Below are 16,506 nucleotides of genomic sequence, written 5' to 3'. Positions count from 1 at the left end.
CACGCAGAAAAGGGGCTCGAGCCGGGGGTCTGGGTCCAAGGGGCGCGCGCAGGAGACCTCGCTGCGGGTCTAAAGGACTGGAGGCCGAGCCAATTAAGGCATAAAGCGAGGTAGCTTTATTGTTGATACAGGCTTATGCCAGGGCCGCCAGTAGCTAAAGACCACGAGGCTTGGCAAGCCCTGGGTTATATACAGTTTGAGGAGAGGCGGAGTTAGGGCGTGGCCTCCAGGGGAGGGTAGCCAATCACACAGGGAGGACGGATGAGTGACTGTGACCATAGAGATGCTGTTCCTGAGTGTACCCGTAGCAGAGGATGTTGGGTAGGTGGAGGACTAAGGAGAAGACCAATAGGGTTAGAGAGACAAGACTGCATCATCACTAGTCGCCAGTGAGGCTTGTAATTCAGAGGCTTAGAAGAACCCTACGTGCCAAAATGGCAAGGGAGGGAGAGAAAGAGACTAAGCCACCAGGCCAAGAATAAAATTATGCCACATCTAGACACCAAAATTAAAAAGATTGACGATATCAAGTTTTGATGATAATGTGGAGCAACTGGAACTCTCAATGTTGGAGGAAAAGTAAAATGTTAGACCTATTCTGAAAATGTAGCTTCTTAAAAGCTAACTGTGCACTTACCATATGATCCAGTCATTCCAATCCGAGGTATGTACCCAAGAGAAAAGAAAACATGTCTGTACAAAGACTTATACACAAATGTTTATAGTGGCTTTATCTATAATACCCCAACATTGAAACAATGCAGATGTCCATTAATAGGTGAAATGGGTAAGCAATCTGTGATACAATCATACAATAGAATAGACTCAGCAATGAAAAAATAGGACAAAAACTTTTGACACGTAGCATCAATGGATGGATCTCAAAATAATTTTCCTAAGTGAAAGATGCCAGAGAAAAAAAGAACACATACTATATGATACCATTTATACAAAATTCTAGGAAGTGCACATTCATGTTGTATGACAAAACAGATCAGTGGTACCTGGGGACATAGGACTAGGGTGGAGAGTGGTAGGAGGGAGGGATTGCAAAGTGGCACAAGGAAACTTTTGGGGGTGATAGATAGGTTCATTACTTTGTGCTGATGATTCCACAGGTGCATAAATATCAGAACCTATCGAATCATAAACTTTAAATATGTAGCCTTTTTTTGCACATCATTTACCTCAGTAAAAATGTTTAAAATTCCTAAAAGTTAGAAAACAGTCTCACTTTTAATTCAAACACACACACTCCCACACACGATATACCATTATCCCCTCCCCTCAAAAAACAATCTAGAATAATATTTAGTATCAGCCTCCAACTCTAAGTAAAAAATTTTCAGGTCAAAATCTGACTCCTGCTTGTCCTACAACTTTATGGTTAATTAAAATATACAACCCCTTCAAAGCAATCCAAAATTTAGAGGTGCAGGGAGAACACCGTTAAAACTCCAGTTTAAAATGAAAGGATAGGCAAGGCAATTTATAGTGAATATCAGTGTATAGAAGTCATCACATGCTGCTTGATTAGAGTAGGAAATAATCCAAATAAACCAAGGAATTCAGCCAAGTGAATTTCTTGACTTGCCAATCTGGTGGCATATAATAATGCTCTCCAGATCAAAGTATTTATATATGGCCTTCCAATGCCAAACTCAGAGCATTTGAAATGAACATAATGGAGAAACCATCCATTTCAATTGGCTGTATTTTGCAGGTGTAGAAACTGGCTGGCAATAATAATAATTTTAAAAATCAGAGTGTTTGGAGGTCCTAAGGTGTTAATGAAACAACCTATCAGGCAGTTAATCAATTTGATTATAATACCATGATTAGAAACAAACTATAGATATGTTGCAATCCTTAATTCTTGAGTCTGGGTCATGTAATTGTGGTCATGCCATATTTCTTTTTCTAAGCACTAGTATCTGTTTTTTGCACCTCTTCCTATAGCCCTCACAATAGTGGTGTCCATTCTTGTTTCTTCCTAGGGGCAAAATAAAATAGCAGGCATGGGTGATGCAGTATAGCTCAACAGTTCCCTGTCACAAGGATGCATCCCATAAATAGAAATATTTTATCTCTACCATATAGGGTCAAGAGCAGGAGATGAGGGGTGAGTGGTGCAAAAAAAGAATATCACTTATTTTTCTAGATCCCCCCCGAGTCCCCAAATTGCCCTAGATTCATTTGTTGCCTAATTGTCTATTTGTATTTCACCTTACAGCAAAATGATCTTGAATTCCTGGAGACCAAAGGCTTATCTGATCCTCAGGACTCTGGGGTCGCTGGCCTCAGATAGAAGAGGTCTCTCTTTAAAAAAAGAAAAGAAATGCATGCTATCCTCTTTCTAGTGTCAGGCAATACACTTTTTACTGAAGTTGGTTACTTTCTGTGAAGACTCTGAATATCATAAGAAACAATGAACATACCCCAAGTTCTTTATACTTCTAAGTCTGGCATGCACATGGACAGGCATCCAGATAAAAGTTTAACCATCAGCTGTCCTAGTGTACAACAGGTATTGACAAACTCTAGAACTCACTCTCACCTCAGCGTGGGATATCCATTTATCTCAATTGGTTTCTAATTTAGACTGCTACTTTCAACACCAAAATCCTGGTCTCAATTTCTATATTTTTTATGAAGTATTTGATGTGGAAAACAATAGAAATGCAACTCAAAATACACTTTCAGGAATGATTAGATTCAGAGACACAGACAATGTGAGCTTTCTCTTGCTTTGCTCCTTTTCAGTGCTGGCATCCTTTTAGCCCATAGTAGGTGATTTATAATCAAACAGCCCAGGGAACACACTGGAAGAAAAAGGGGTCAGAATCATGATGTTTTACAAGGGACCTCTTGAGACAGCTCAATGTATAAGCAATAGATTCCATTTAGAAGTGTGGGGGGGGGAGGGGGAGGGAGTTGAATGTGAGGAGAGTAGGAAAGGAGGTAGGCGTAAATACAAGAATGAGAAGACCAAAAGCATTTCACCTGTTCCCACAGCTGCCCCTGAAGCTAGTCCTCCAATGGTGGGTGGAAAATCATATCTCCAAAAGGAAATGTGAGTAACATGGAGGTATTTTATCAATTAATTAGTGTTGAAGCTTAGAGGTGGGCCTACTCCCTTACTTAATGAGAGTTCTGTATTCTGGATAAGAGGTGGAAATTAAATCACTAGCAAAACTTGGAGGGGGAACTGGGTCATAGTATATATAAATTTGGGCCTATAGAGCAATACAGAACAGTAAGGAAAAGGCTGAAGAAGTACAGGTTATAACATGTTACTTTGGGTGGATTTATAAAATTTTACCTGTTCCTTCTTTTTTTCTTAATTTATTTGGCTGCTTTGATTTTTAACCATTATAGATAATGCTTTCATGCATATGCTTGAATATATATCTCAGACCACATCTCTGAGTATTCTTTAGAAGAGATTCCTGGCATGGATTCATTGGATCAAGTATAGAACATTTTAATGCCAGAAAAGTAAAATTGATAAACAGCATGAATAGATAAGACATATACACACCAAAACAAATAAAATTCATGGAGAATCGTATACAGATGTTCAAAGTCACCATCAATCAAAGAAATGCAAAACTTAGTACTACATATATTATATAGCCTACATATAATGACTGCACATATATGTGCATATATATATACATACTTATGCATGTTTGTGTGTGTATATACACACACACATGCGTACTACATACATACTGAGAATAGATTTTAAAATTACAAACAAATATTACATGATACATTCTCAATGTTGTTGGGAGCCCTTTGGCAATAGGACTCGGGCTTTAAAATGTTAATAGTTTTCATTTTTATTTGTAAGTTCATTAGTAGGTGTAAAAAAATCTTTGAAAGCTATTGTTTTCTATCCATACCAAAAATTCTTGTCAGGTTTCACTGAAGTACCCATATGATTTATAATATACCATATTCTCTCTCAAGTCAAAGAGAAAGAGAGGTTAGGAAAAGGAATACCCTAAAATTCTTGCAATGTTTATTTCTAGGAAGTTGGGTTTGTGTAATTTTATTACCTTCTTTATCCTTTTTTTAGATTTTAACTTAATTTTATAATCAGAACAAACAATGAAAGCTAAAGAACCAAAAAGAAAATCTGAAGGCTCAGATAACTGAAATGGGTGATTGGACCTTGTCTGGCTGAGCCCTTCTCTGCAAGATGGGTACAGGAGGTTGCACTGGGTTTTCATGCCTCTTGGGGTGCAGAAATATTTTATGAAAGATTGTGTATTTCTCTGGGTCATTTGGTTCTTATGTGGGTCTCTATCAGCCCATAACTGCATGTTGTAGAAATAATGCCTGGAATTCCCAAATGATTTCACCTGATGCCAACCTCACCCCATGACTGAGAAACAAGAACCAAGGATTGTAAGGATGCTAGATCAAGCAGTTGTTGATTTGATTTTCTCCTGGTGACACTTTACTGGCTTTCACAGTATAACAAGAAGAGTATGTTTTGTGGTCATTGTACTTTCCTTTTATGATGGTTTTGTCTTCATCCATAAGAAAAACATGGCGGAACTCTGCTTTCTTCGTAACGCTTTTATTTTTATAGGCAGGGATCTGAAAAAGCACAGAGTCTGGGTTGAGTTCCCACAGCTCCCATCTGCTGCTGATATTCCCCCAGAAGTCCCTTGTGATGGAGTAAAGGATGAGTGTTTCGAATGTTGGTGAATGAGCAACAACAGGGAACTGATGAGCAAGCCCATAAAATATTGCGTCACTGAGATGGAGTTCAAGAAACCAGGACTTGGATTTTATTTGGGGGAAAAGGAGGAAAGACTCACTGTACCTAAAAGTAAAGTTTTCATTTGGCTATGCAAAGAACACTGCTTCTTTCTCCTTGATTTTGCTGAAAATGATAATACCTCTTGTGTTGGGCTTGGATGCCGCAGTGGATATTATGTAGAGCTTCTCAGACTTAGCTCTGTCTAAATATTGTCTGGTAACAGGGAGAGATTTGGAGAGAGGGAATAGGTTATCTCTGATTTGCAAAGGTAATCAATTCTGAGAGAGCATCACTACCACAGCAAAAAAAAAAAAGTGACCAGGAAACGCGTTAAAAGACGCATAGTCCCATAATCCCAAAGCATTCAATTCGATTAGTTCCATGAAAAATGCATGACTGATTCAGAACACAAAGATCCAAGTAGGTCAGGGAGTACTGAGCCTAAAAGAATACGTCTCCTATATGTATAGGTTGTGTGACCTTGTACAAGTCCCTGGACCTAATTGGGTGTCAGTGTTCTCATCTGTAAAGGAAGGAGTTGAGATAAATGGTTGGATTTTCTTCCTTGGAATTCCCTCTCATTCTAGAGAAAAAACGATCCCTTCCCTTTTTTTTTTCACTGTTAAATATTTGTCTCATCCAGCCTTTTCAGATCAGCACTCCAATAATTCCCTTCTGGACACTGATTCTTTGTTCTCTCTCTTCCTTTTCCCCCTCTTCCTGCTTGTTTCCCTCCCTCTCTTCCACTCTCACCCTCTTTCTCCCTCTCTTATGTTTTCAATCTATCCTTTACTAGTCCCTTTTTCTCTCAGAGAATAAGCATGCTCTCATCTTAAAGCAATAGTAATAATAATAAACCTGACCTTGAAATTCGATGGCTTATCCTCTAATGCATTACCTCTGCCCTTGACTTTAAAGCTAGGATCCTTAAAAGGCTACCCTGTATTAACTCTGTTTCACTCTCTAGAGCATACGCATGACTCAAAGAAAGCAAGTGATTGACTTGCATGCTTTTCATGCAGAATCATTTCCAAATCAATTAGGTATGAGAAAAAGGCCCATGTTCACCAGAACCCTTCTCTAAATCCTCCCTCCAATAAAAAACTTTAGCTTCGTCAGAATCAGCCTATACCAGAATATACTAAAACGAACAAAGTAAATCTGGCGTGGTTCTTTAACCTACAAATAAAGTACAGAGCCACCACGTCTTGGCAGGTTTTTTTCTGCCTTTTCATTTTGACTTCATGCAATCCCTAGTCCTTTCTCTGCAAACTATGTTCTATTATTATTGTTGTTACTGAAGTTGTAGGTTTACAGAAAAGTCATGTGTTAAGTGCAGAGTTCCTAAATACAACCTTATTATTAACACCTTCCATCGGTGATGTACCATTTACAATCAATAAAAGGACATTTCTATAATTGTACTTTTAACTTCCTTATCATCTTCACTCCTTAACACTTTATAATTTGTATCTGAGATGTAATACCACATCCCCCTAACTCTGCTTTTACCATGATCTCTAATAACCACCCAGCTACTCAAGCCAACAGATCCCTTTTGGTTCTCACTTTATTTGGATTCATAATAATTTCTGGAACTTCTCAAAACTTCTTTTCATTCGATAATTTCCAACAAACATTTTTTTTTTCCTACTTATGCCTTTCTAGTCTTTTCTCCGTTTGCTCTTCCAAGAGCCAAGTTGTCCCTCCCTCCCCTGACCAAGGGTTCTGTAGTTGATATTCTTTTCACTTCTACATCCTCTGAAGATGAGCTTATGGTTATACACACACACACACACACACACATAAACACACATATATGTATATAGTATATACTTGTATAATAAAGTATATTATGTATACACTTTGGTTTTTTAATATATGTATACATATTACATATTTCTGGACCAGATCTCTTTTTTGTGATGGAGATACAGTTTACTGTCCGTACTGTGTTCATTTATAATTCATTAATAACCTGGAGATCAGCGCAGGGTGCTAGTATATTAAATTCTCAAGATAAGTTAGTCATTTGAAAACAAGGCAACAGCACACTTCTGCCTTGTTTTGTACGGTCACACTGTTTGGCATATTTTGAAGTTGAGGCTGCCTTCCTCGCCAGTCTATTCTCCCATCCCATATCCCTTGTACCCTGCCCTTCCATCACACCAACTCAGGGCGCTCCTTCCTCTGGAATCTACTTTTCCTATTTGACCTGGCAAGTATCAGGTCAAAAAGTGCCTGGTCTGTGAAACATTTCCTGAATACCACCCCACCTCCCCAAATCCCCTTCCTACTACTGACCCACAGCACCTTTGCTTCTCTCCCTGCATCTGTGTGGATTTGGCCACTTCACCCGCAGAACTGAAAGGCGCTTTAAAGTTCCTTAACAAAAAACACTCCATCATCCAAAATAATACTTGGCCTGCAGTAGGTACTCAGGAAATATCTGCTGAATGTATAAATGAGTTAATGAGGAAAGATGATGGAATTCCTACTTTAGAAAATATAAAATATGTTCTGAGAAGGATGTTGATCTGAGTCGTAACATTTTAGAATTCGTAGAGCACTTTCTATTTTATGACAAATTTAATGCCCTGAAAACTGATTTGCTTAAGAACCATTGCCTGAAGGATTATTTAGCCAAATGACCACTTTGCTTAATTCACCAGATCTATGTTTCGCTAAAACTTATACTGTACTATAAAGTCTCCAGCCGTGAGATAGATCAGGAAGGCTAAATTGAAGAGCGTGCAGCTGTGACTTGCAGACTGGTGTCTTCAGATCCCCCTGCGGCCTCCAGTTTCCCTTCCTCCTGCCTCTGAAATTCCCTGCTCTGCACCGGCACTTGTCTGGGATGGGCAGGCCAGTGTTGAGCGCGGAATCTCCTGTCTTTCTGCCAGCAGAGGGGCTCCTCGCTCCACACAGGCTTCTCCAGACCCAGCACGTGCAGCTGGGCAGAGACTAGTGAAGATTTCTTAAGCAGCTGTTATGATGGCAAAATAAAAACTGACTGACTGACCTTCCATAGAAATCTTTCGACACAAATAAGACCATCTAGAGGCATATTAATCATTGTAGATTGTCTTAATAGTTAAAGCAAACAAGTGTTATTTGTAACTAAATAGGGCAATATGGCAAATTTTTCAATGAGCAGATTTTGGAAGAATCCTAAAGAAATGCTGAAATGTTGGCAAAAGAGCAGGCAACTTTTAAACGATTAAAAAAAGAATCAATATAAAATGACATCTCCACATATGAAATGCTGACACTTTAGTTAGAGTCATAAGAAAAATATTCTTGAGAGAACAACTATGTCATCAGTAATTTTTGGGTTTGACAAACTGAACATTCCTTTTAAAATTCTGGTTAGAAGTTTATATTGATTAACTATAATTGGTGTATTCTTATAATGAGATTATACATGAATGAGACTATTAAAAAACAATCACTAAACAAGATTTTGGTAGATTGATACATTCAACAAGTTAGTCTTCGAACCAAATGAGGCTTTGTAGAATTAGCTTTTGGGGATTGATCTCTTTCCTCAATTGAGAAAGCCAGGACCCGACAGGTTTTATGATGTGCGCTGGTGGCCCAGCTGAGGAAAATAATGTTTACCGGCTACAATTTACCTCTTTTCAAAAAAAGGAATAATTTCTAAATCATCAGCATAATAGAGCCTTCAAATAAGACTTCAAATGAGGTTGATCAGATTGAGAAAACAAACAGCAGAGGTCGCGGTTCTCTGTCAGATTTACTTACTTTATAGATTAGAAATTCATAAATATAAATCTTAAATTTCAAGGGGGTGACTTTCCCAAGGCTTTGCAAATATTAGGTTTCTATGGTTATTTTCTCCTTCCCTTTATCTCTGTCTCATGCTCTACCTTTGTTTCTTCTGGGATGCCAAGATTCTCTTTGACCTGATGTGAGGGGTAAATATCTCCTCTACTCATTTTCCATAATTAGCCGAAAATCCAGAGCAATTCTGCTGATGACAAACAAAAAGTTCTGGATTCCAGGTGTATTTCTATTCCAATAAAGTTCTGGATGTTGCCATCCAGAACTTTTCCTTTCCAATTCCATACTGGCTTCCCATTGTATTTTCCTCCCCTTGAAATCAGGCAGAGGTGAGCATCAATTATGACACTTAAGTTCATTTTGTCATTTTATGTTATAAGAGCGTGAAATGACCTCTCAGGGCAGTGAATCCTATGGAGTCCCCAAAAGACTGAGCAGCAAAGGGCATCCTAGGACTACATGAACATTTCGGTTTTCAGACCCCAAGTATTAGTCCTAAGAATTTCCACCTCACCTGAGACAGAGATGAATGATCTGCCCTCTAAATTCCAGAGTTGGACAACTAAAGATTTTTTTGGAGAACCTCTAACAGCCAGGCTGACATCTGAACCATGGTTGAGAAAGATTGAAACTCAAAACTAAATTGTCAACATAAGAAAAATTAGCCAAGGAATATAGCCCAAAAAGGGAATTGAGTTTTGGTAGTAAGTAATGGTAAAAATGTTCAAGTCTTGCTATGTAAGTTTAACTTTATATAGTAGTATTCAAACTCTATGGTTTAATAGAATACAGATACTGGAATGTTGTTGAAATAATGATGGAGAGATGGAAAGTGCTGTATGCTGATTCTGCAATGGGTTCTTCCTTTGCATGGCTATTTAAGGAACCTTAAGGTTTGTCTAGTTCTAGTATCAGCTTTTCCAGTTCTTCCTGCTACCTACAGGCACTGATAAAATGTATGGGAACTTGATTTCTGCTGTCTCTGAGTGATACTGTTGTCATAAAGGAAGCAGCACATAGCAAATTCAGACTGGTTACAAAAACCCAAATGGGCTGTTGTGCCAACTAGTCACAGGATTCTGAGTTTATCTAGGGGACTTAATTTGATACAACCTATTCATTGCACATATTGTGAAATTTAAATCTGGAGAATGCAAGTGACTTTCAGGCAGTAAAGAAAGTCTTATTTTCTGCTCTCTCTGAGCTAACTACATTGAGCAGTTAACATTAATCTCATTCTGGAAAGGTAGTATTCCCATCCTCATTTTAAAGACACAAAGCGAAGAATGAGGAGGTTGAAATAATCCATCCAAAGTCATATGGCTTATAAATAGCAGAGCCAGGTTTGGAATTTGGATCTCTTTGCTTTAGTGGCCCTCTACTTTCCATGCTATCAAAGGTTTGATAGATAGGACATTCCTTTTTTATGGGTCCACTAAGTGCTTCAGGGAATCAGCTGATGTTTTATTCAAAAGGCATCATGTCTAAGGATGAATAAAACTACAAACCTCCCATAGTCCTATATTCCACATATTCTATTTAGCAAGTCAATGTCTAAGGCAAGTATTGATATGATACATGCTAAGTATATTATTCTAATACAATGCCGATGTGAACTCAACTTTGAATTTCTGAATCACATTCTGTTCTAAAGACTACTACCACTAGTAAATAAAATAAGAAAGAAAATAAAAAGAAAGGAAGAAGGAAAGAAGGAAAAAACATTTCAAATTCTTAGGGTACCTAGTCAGACATATCTAGCGTGTGGCAGTATAATCAATGGGTTAAATGCTTTGATCCCCTGTCTGTGATTATTTCTTTGTAATATATCATTTCTCTCAATGATCGAATTTCAGAAATTATGAATTGATTTTCATTTTTAAATTGGTTCTTCCTCTAATTTAATATGAGTGAAGTCTTTTCCTTCAAAATAAGTGTATTCAAAAATTGTCAAATAGCAATTATTACTATTGCTATACCATAGCTGCCAAATTTTAAAAAATGTAGTTTTTTTTAAAAAAGCAATATCAAAAAAGCAAAGCTAGGTTTTAAAAGGTGGGAAAGAATCAAGTTCAATTTCTAAGGGGTAATTTTAGATTTTAAAAATGTGAGATTCAATTGCAGAAAACAGATGAAGTGTCAAACTGCCAAGGCATAAAATAGCAGTGGAGGATCTTGAGAGAATTTAAAATTGTTTTCTCAGAGTCTGGCAATCAATTTGAGGGGTCTAGAGATGGGCTTCAGGGGATTTGTGAAGAAAGAAAGTGGTATCAAATTTGTGTGCGCGTGTGTATGGGCTTGCATATACGTGCGTATTTTTCAGAACTTACAAAGGAATTAATGTTCATTTGTTTTATGGATTTCAAATCCAGAGGCACAAATGGGCTCTAAGACCCCTCCCCTCTCTAGATTCTGTGAATCTAGGTGACTATTTTCTGTTAGCGGAAAATATAAAGTTGACTTGATTAAGGGTGAAAATACACTAGGGAAGACCATTAAGGATATACCAGTTGGAAATTTTTAAAATGCATGAAAGAGATGGATTGGATGGACAAAATACATACCCTGAGCTAAATCAGGCTAAACCACCTTGAGGACAGGAGCCTGACCTGACTCAGTCTTGCGTGTGCCTAGAAGCAATCCCCTTGGGTCAGAATTATACATCATCTTTTAATCATTGCTCAGTGTCTCAAGTGTAAGCCACTTGCCTCCCACAATGTTTCAGTAAACAAATCTTAGGAAATTCACGGATATATTCTTTAGCTCCTAATACTATCAGCATAATTCATCTTTGCTAATCCCTTACTAATTAAACAAAAGTGATATAAAGCAATCCTACCTCTAAAATATTATCTATATCCAGGAAGCACTTTCACGCCAACACCCTCAAAGAGGACTGACCCTCCTGTTCTAAAAGATTGCACTGAAAGTAGATCCCTTAGTAACTAACATTCCTTCTTAGGATTTAGGATCCTCAGGCTAAAATGTAGATCCCTTGAGCCTCTATAGGTTCTTTCCTGTCATTGCGGCTAATACTTGTATTTCTCAAAATGTATAAAAGATATGAAAGAAAGATTTTCTTGTTTTTAGAAAGGAAGATCATTTGATTTCAGGTATAGAATTTTTTTTTCTTGGTGCACAATCAAACCAATACCTTATATTTCCACTTCAGGAAGAGGGTTAGAGAATATTTTGTTCTTAATTTCTTCAATTGTTCAAAGGGATTTAGAATATCTTCAACTTTCCTTTCTTTCTTTCACTCTGTTTATTACAGATGGTACATTATGGCTAGTAATAGCAAAAACTTAAAACTTATATTTATGTGTATTTGGACAATGAATGCAATTTATTTTTTAAATCCAAAGGGATTTAAAATGGCCAGAAAGTTCAAGGAGAATTTTAGGCAAGGTTGTCCTTTTAGAGCAGGCCTTCATATCCGATCACTGTGTCCATCCCCTACCTGTACCACATGTAAGTTAGCCACTCTTGAAAGAAAATGTATAAGATTATAAAGAATTTTCAATTGCCTTTGTCTCCAAACATTCCTAGGAATGTAGTTTTTAAAAAATTTTCCTTTCTATGGTAAGCCACATAAAAATTGAGATTATGTTAATATTGAAGAAAAGGGCAGAAGGGGCACTGAAGTAGGCAACTAGCGGTGTTTACTATCACAGAAAGGCCAAATCAGATAGTAGATATTCAGAGGTGAATGGGAAGTGAGAGAGTGAATTAGTATGTGTAGAAACTTCTAGTAGTTTGAAAGTTCCATAGGGTCGAGGCTGCTTCTCACACTGGTTTTTAATTTTTTTTTTTTTTTTAACATGGGCAGGCACCGGGAATCGAACCCGGGTCCTTGGGCATGGGTGGCAAGCATTCTTGCCTGCTGAGCCACTGTGGCCCGCCCGGTTTTTAATTTTTTATACTATATTCTCCTCCTTTCTACAGACCCTCATGGCATTTTGCGAAAAGAAGAGGATCGAAACTATTATCTTTGTTATTTCCCTATAGCAACAAAGTCTTCCCACATCAGAGATTTCAAAGCACAGTCATTCCTCTCTGACTTTTCTGTTAGATGCACTGTAAACTCCAGAGTGAAATTATGCTTCAAATGGATATCCAGATTTCATCTTCTTTTTACCATGGGGACACTCGGTGTTTTGAGCTCCTACCCTGCGTGGCTGATATTAGGAATCATGCAGGGTTCTACTGAGCAAATCTTCCTAGGGCAGGTGCTATTAATTATGTTGCACAAACACGTCAAGTTGTAAGTGGTCATTTTGTAATGTAATGAAGAATTATACTAAGGTCTGAACGTAACTAAAACCAAAACTGTGCAATACATTTTATTTCTGAGTTTTATAAGAGGCGTGGGGTTTTTCACCAGTCTTTTGCTTTCAACTAAAAGAATTGGGATCAGGGCAACCATCCATTTTTTGGCAAAAAACAAGTTTGTCATCAGTCCCCTTAGAGGTAATATTGGACATAGATATTGGTACGCAGGCCCAAAGAGTCACTTGGTGACATTTCTATATAAGAGACAATGTTGACATAGTATAGTTTAGGTGTAAAACAGAACAGTAATTATTCTTCCAAAGAGAAATATGAATGGTACAGATAAGCACTAGAAATAGCCCAATAGAAAAAAAGTGAGCACATGTTAATTACTCTTTCTGTTACTAGCTAGGGTGCTTTTGACAGGCTGTGTGTTCGAGTATAAGGATTCCTGTACAGAAAACAGCCATGTGAACAAAGTACTAAACATAGCAGGCAATGATTATAGGTTAATAAATGGAATTGTAGAATCCACAATTTTGCCCTAGTGAATTCTACAGTACAAGGAGAAATCAAACGAGTAAACGAATGATAAATCTATAATGTGATGAATTCCATAAAGCATAAATTCTGTGGGACATCAGATGAATAAAAAAAGGCAAATCAATTATTTGTGTCTGGGGAAATGCATGCCTTAGAGATAGAGTGTAAGGTGTGGCTTAATTGGGTAATGAGCATAATATGTTTAAAGACTGAGTCTCCACTCTATAACGTAACAGTTATTTTCTTTGGACCATAATAGAGTGGTATGAGGGTAAGGAGTGGTTACAGCCATTTTGCATACAGGCACCAAACATTGCCTATGGCTCTGCGGCACAGAGTTTTAATATTAAATATTTTAATATCCCTTAAATGTGTTTAGATACTTTGGGGATTAATATAGCTTAATTACAGAATTTACTGTTGTTTTTGTTTTTATTTTCCCAATGTATTCTTTCACAATGAATAGATATAATGACTAGAATCACTATGAGGTCTAGAAAGGATTTTTTGTAATCATTTTGTTAGTTGAGCACTTACTAGGTGCTCAGGATTTTCCAAACACTTGACATTTATTGACTTAAATTCAAAAACGTTTCAAACAACTGTTCTAGGTAATGGTAACCTATAGAATTATATGAAGAAACAATTAAGTAATGATGTGTTCTCTTTAGAAAGATGGTTTGTGGAGGGCAATAGTAGGGAAGGAAGGGAAGGATGACATCTGAATCTAAGTCAGAGAATTTGATAGCTCAAGCTAAGAGACTGACAGTAGAATTCAATATGAGAAGATTGTAATGAGAACGTTTTGGAGACTTGATGACGCATTAGTTTTGGTATATGTGGAAAAAGAAGAAACCATGGATAGCAGTAAATAGTGTTTAATTTAGATTTCTATGATACAGTGACATGAATAGGGAGGTAGAGGTAAGTGAGAATGAGTTGGTATGATTCTAACATGTACTAATATGTATCTACATGTAGGAGAGTATGAAATTGGCTTACATTTGTATACACTAAAGTCTTTTCCCCAATGCATAGTTTATATTATTCTTGCCTCTTCGGTTAATTAGAAACATTGAGTCTCAGGGAGGGATTAAAACTGAATGGACATTCAATCTGTTTTTAATGTTAACACATTGACTTCGTAAGGCAAATAGCATAAGGTCTGCCTCCTTCCAAATAAGAGAATTCAGAAGGTTTGAAGATTCATTCCTGCTGAATCTTTTCTTCTTCAGTCTAAAATGCATGAACCCATCTCTTCTCTGAGACACTCCCCTATAAAGGAGTGTGAGATTGCATCTGGATACTGAGTTGTGGGTTGACGAAGTTGATTATTTGTTGAGATGTGTTTGGGTCTGAGGAGAGGAAATTCAGGGCATCTTTCTTACACCATGCTATATATTTCTTGGCTCTATCAGGTATTCCAGATACACTAGATTAAAAGAATTAAAGTACCCTTCTCTTTTCCATCCTCACTGCTCAGAAATGATTAGGCAAATGGGTTTAGTCTCAGACAAGGAACTTCAATGCTAACTATTTCCAGAATAACATAGGAGAAATGTCAGCCTGGGCAAGAGGTAGAAGAGAAGAAATGTTGATCTCAAAGAAAAAACAAAATAAACAAGGTAAATAAGCTATCCATCCTTGGATGTGGTGGACACACTGATGTACAAATCAAATAGATGTTTTCTATACTTTGGACTTATAAAACAAATAAATTTGAGGCTAAATAGCTTAAACTCAGTTTGTGTCACATCACTTGGAGCACTAATGTAGAAATGCTGTGATAAAACACTGAGTTTTAGGGGTCCTGAATAGAATCTCATAGATTCCAAGGAAAATTACCAGTGCAGAATGGCAACTTAAACCTCCATTTGAGGAAAGACTAATGTTAGAACATCAATTAGACAGACACAGGGATGTATATTCCATTGAGGTAATTTCACTATAAATATTTTATTCCATTATCCATTCTTCCTTTTCTAGATAGTTGCCATTCATTCATCCAGAGTCTATTGGATATTTCATTTTTAAGTATTTCTCAACCTAAAATAAAATGCTTAGACATCAAGAATATATTAAAAAAGAAATAAAAATTGTTATTGACCACCAACAAGAGATATTTTATGTCTCCCTTATAATCTTTTAACTGATGTGTGACTGTGTACTTTCTTTTACTGATCCTTTTACATACCTATGATTCAGGCACAGTGGATTTCTTTATTTGCTTAAATAATTGCATACCATGGTTCTTGATTAGGCCTTTTGCATGTTTCTCTTGATTTGTTGTTTGTTCTTCCCCTGGGCCTTTGCATGACTGAATGCTTCCTATTATTTAGTTATCAGCTCAAAATTACCTCCTCAGTGGGCCACAGTGTCATGTGACACAGGAAGGCTATGAGTGACAAGAAGATACAGATTTGGTCAGACATACCAGAAAATGAGTACAGACTCCTATAAAGAAAGAGCTAAAGAAAAGAAGTCCCAGGTTTTGTGTGTAAACTCTGCCCCAATCTCTAGCTGCTCCCTAAACCATGCTTCTGAAGAGCAGACCCCAAGAACTTCAGCTAAAGGTAAAGGAACTGCAAACAAGAGCCCAAAGAAAAGTGGGTGTGGTAAATGGATCTATATGTTTCTATCTTTTATGTGAAGTGGTATAATACCAACTAAAAATATATGGGGAAATGTTTTAATGGCATTTGAAAAGGTAATGCAAAGACATATAATCATAATCCAAGTGGTTGGTTAATCTAGAACCCATAAGAATTATTCAGATAATCTGGAAGAAATCTGGAAGGGAGATCAGACGAATAACAACAGCTCAATATCCAACAAAGCAGAGGGGGATGAAAAGTCAAACAAATAGTAAATGGGTAGACCAATGATTATATAACTATTAGTGGAATGAGCATTCTTATTAAAAGTCAGATATTATCAGAATGGATAAAAAGTCAAAGCTAAACTATATGTTGGAAACAAGGGGCACATTTTAAATATAATGAACACGTGTTAAAAAATAAATAGAAAAGAATATATCAGGAAAATATTTTGGCTTAAGTGACTTTTTAAGTATTAAATTAAAAAGATGTCAAGACAAGCAGTATTACCAG

General features: G+C 37.0%; 1 long non-coding RNA gene across 2 annotated transcripts in view; it reads left to right on the top strand.

The window, feature by feature from the left end:
* Window positions 1-211: 211 nt before the first annotated feature.
* Window positions 212-16,506, top strand: part of LOC143686483 (uncharacterized) — a 37,278-nt gene continuing 20,983 nt past the window's right edge. The window contains exons 1-3 of one of the 2 annotated variants that reach the window (XR_013177187.1): window positions 212-664; window positions 3,016-3,073; window positions 4,604-4,829. This is a non-coding gene — a long non-coding RNA (uncharacterized LOC143686483). Of the gene's footprint in view, window positions 665-3,015; window positions 3,074-4,603; window positions 4,830-16,506 lie in introns of those variants that run through there. The other variant, XR_013177186.1, reaches the window with a different exon arrangement.

The sequence above is a fragment of the Tamandua tetradactyla genome, chromosome 6 (assembly GCF_023851605.1).
Source record: "Tamandua tetradactyla isolate mTamTet1 chromosome 6, mTamTet1.pri, whole genome shotgun sequence".
In the NCBI taxonomy this organism is placed as follows: domain Eukaryota; kingdom Metazoa; phylum Chordata; class Mammalia; order Pilosa; family Myrmecophagidae; genus Tamandua; species Tamandua tetradactyla.
Note: the sequence above shows the minus strand (reverse complement) of the source record. Positions and strands in the feature narration are given on the sequence as shown.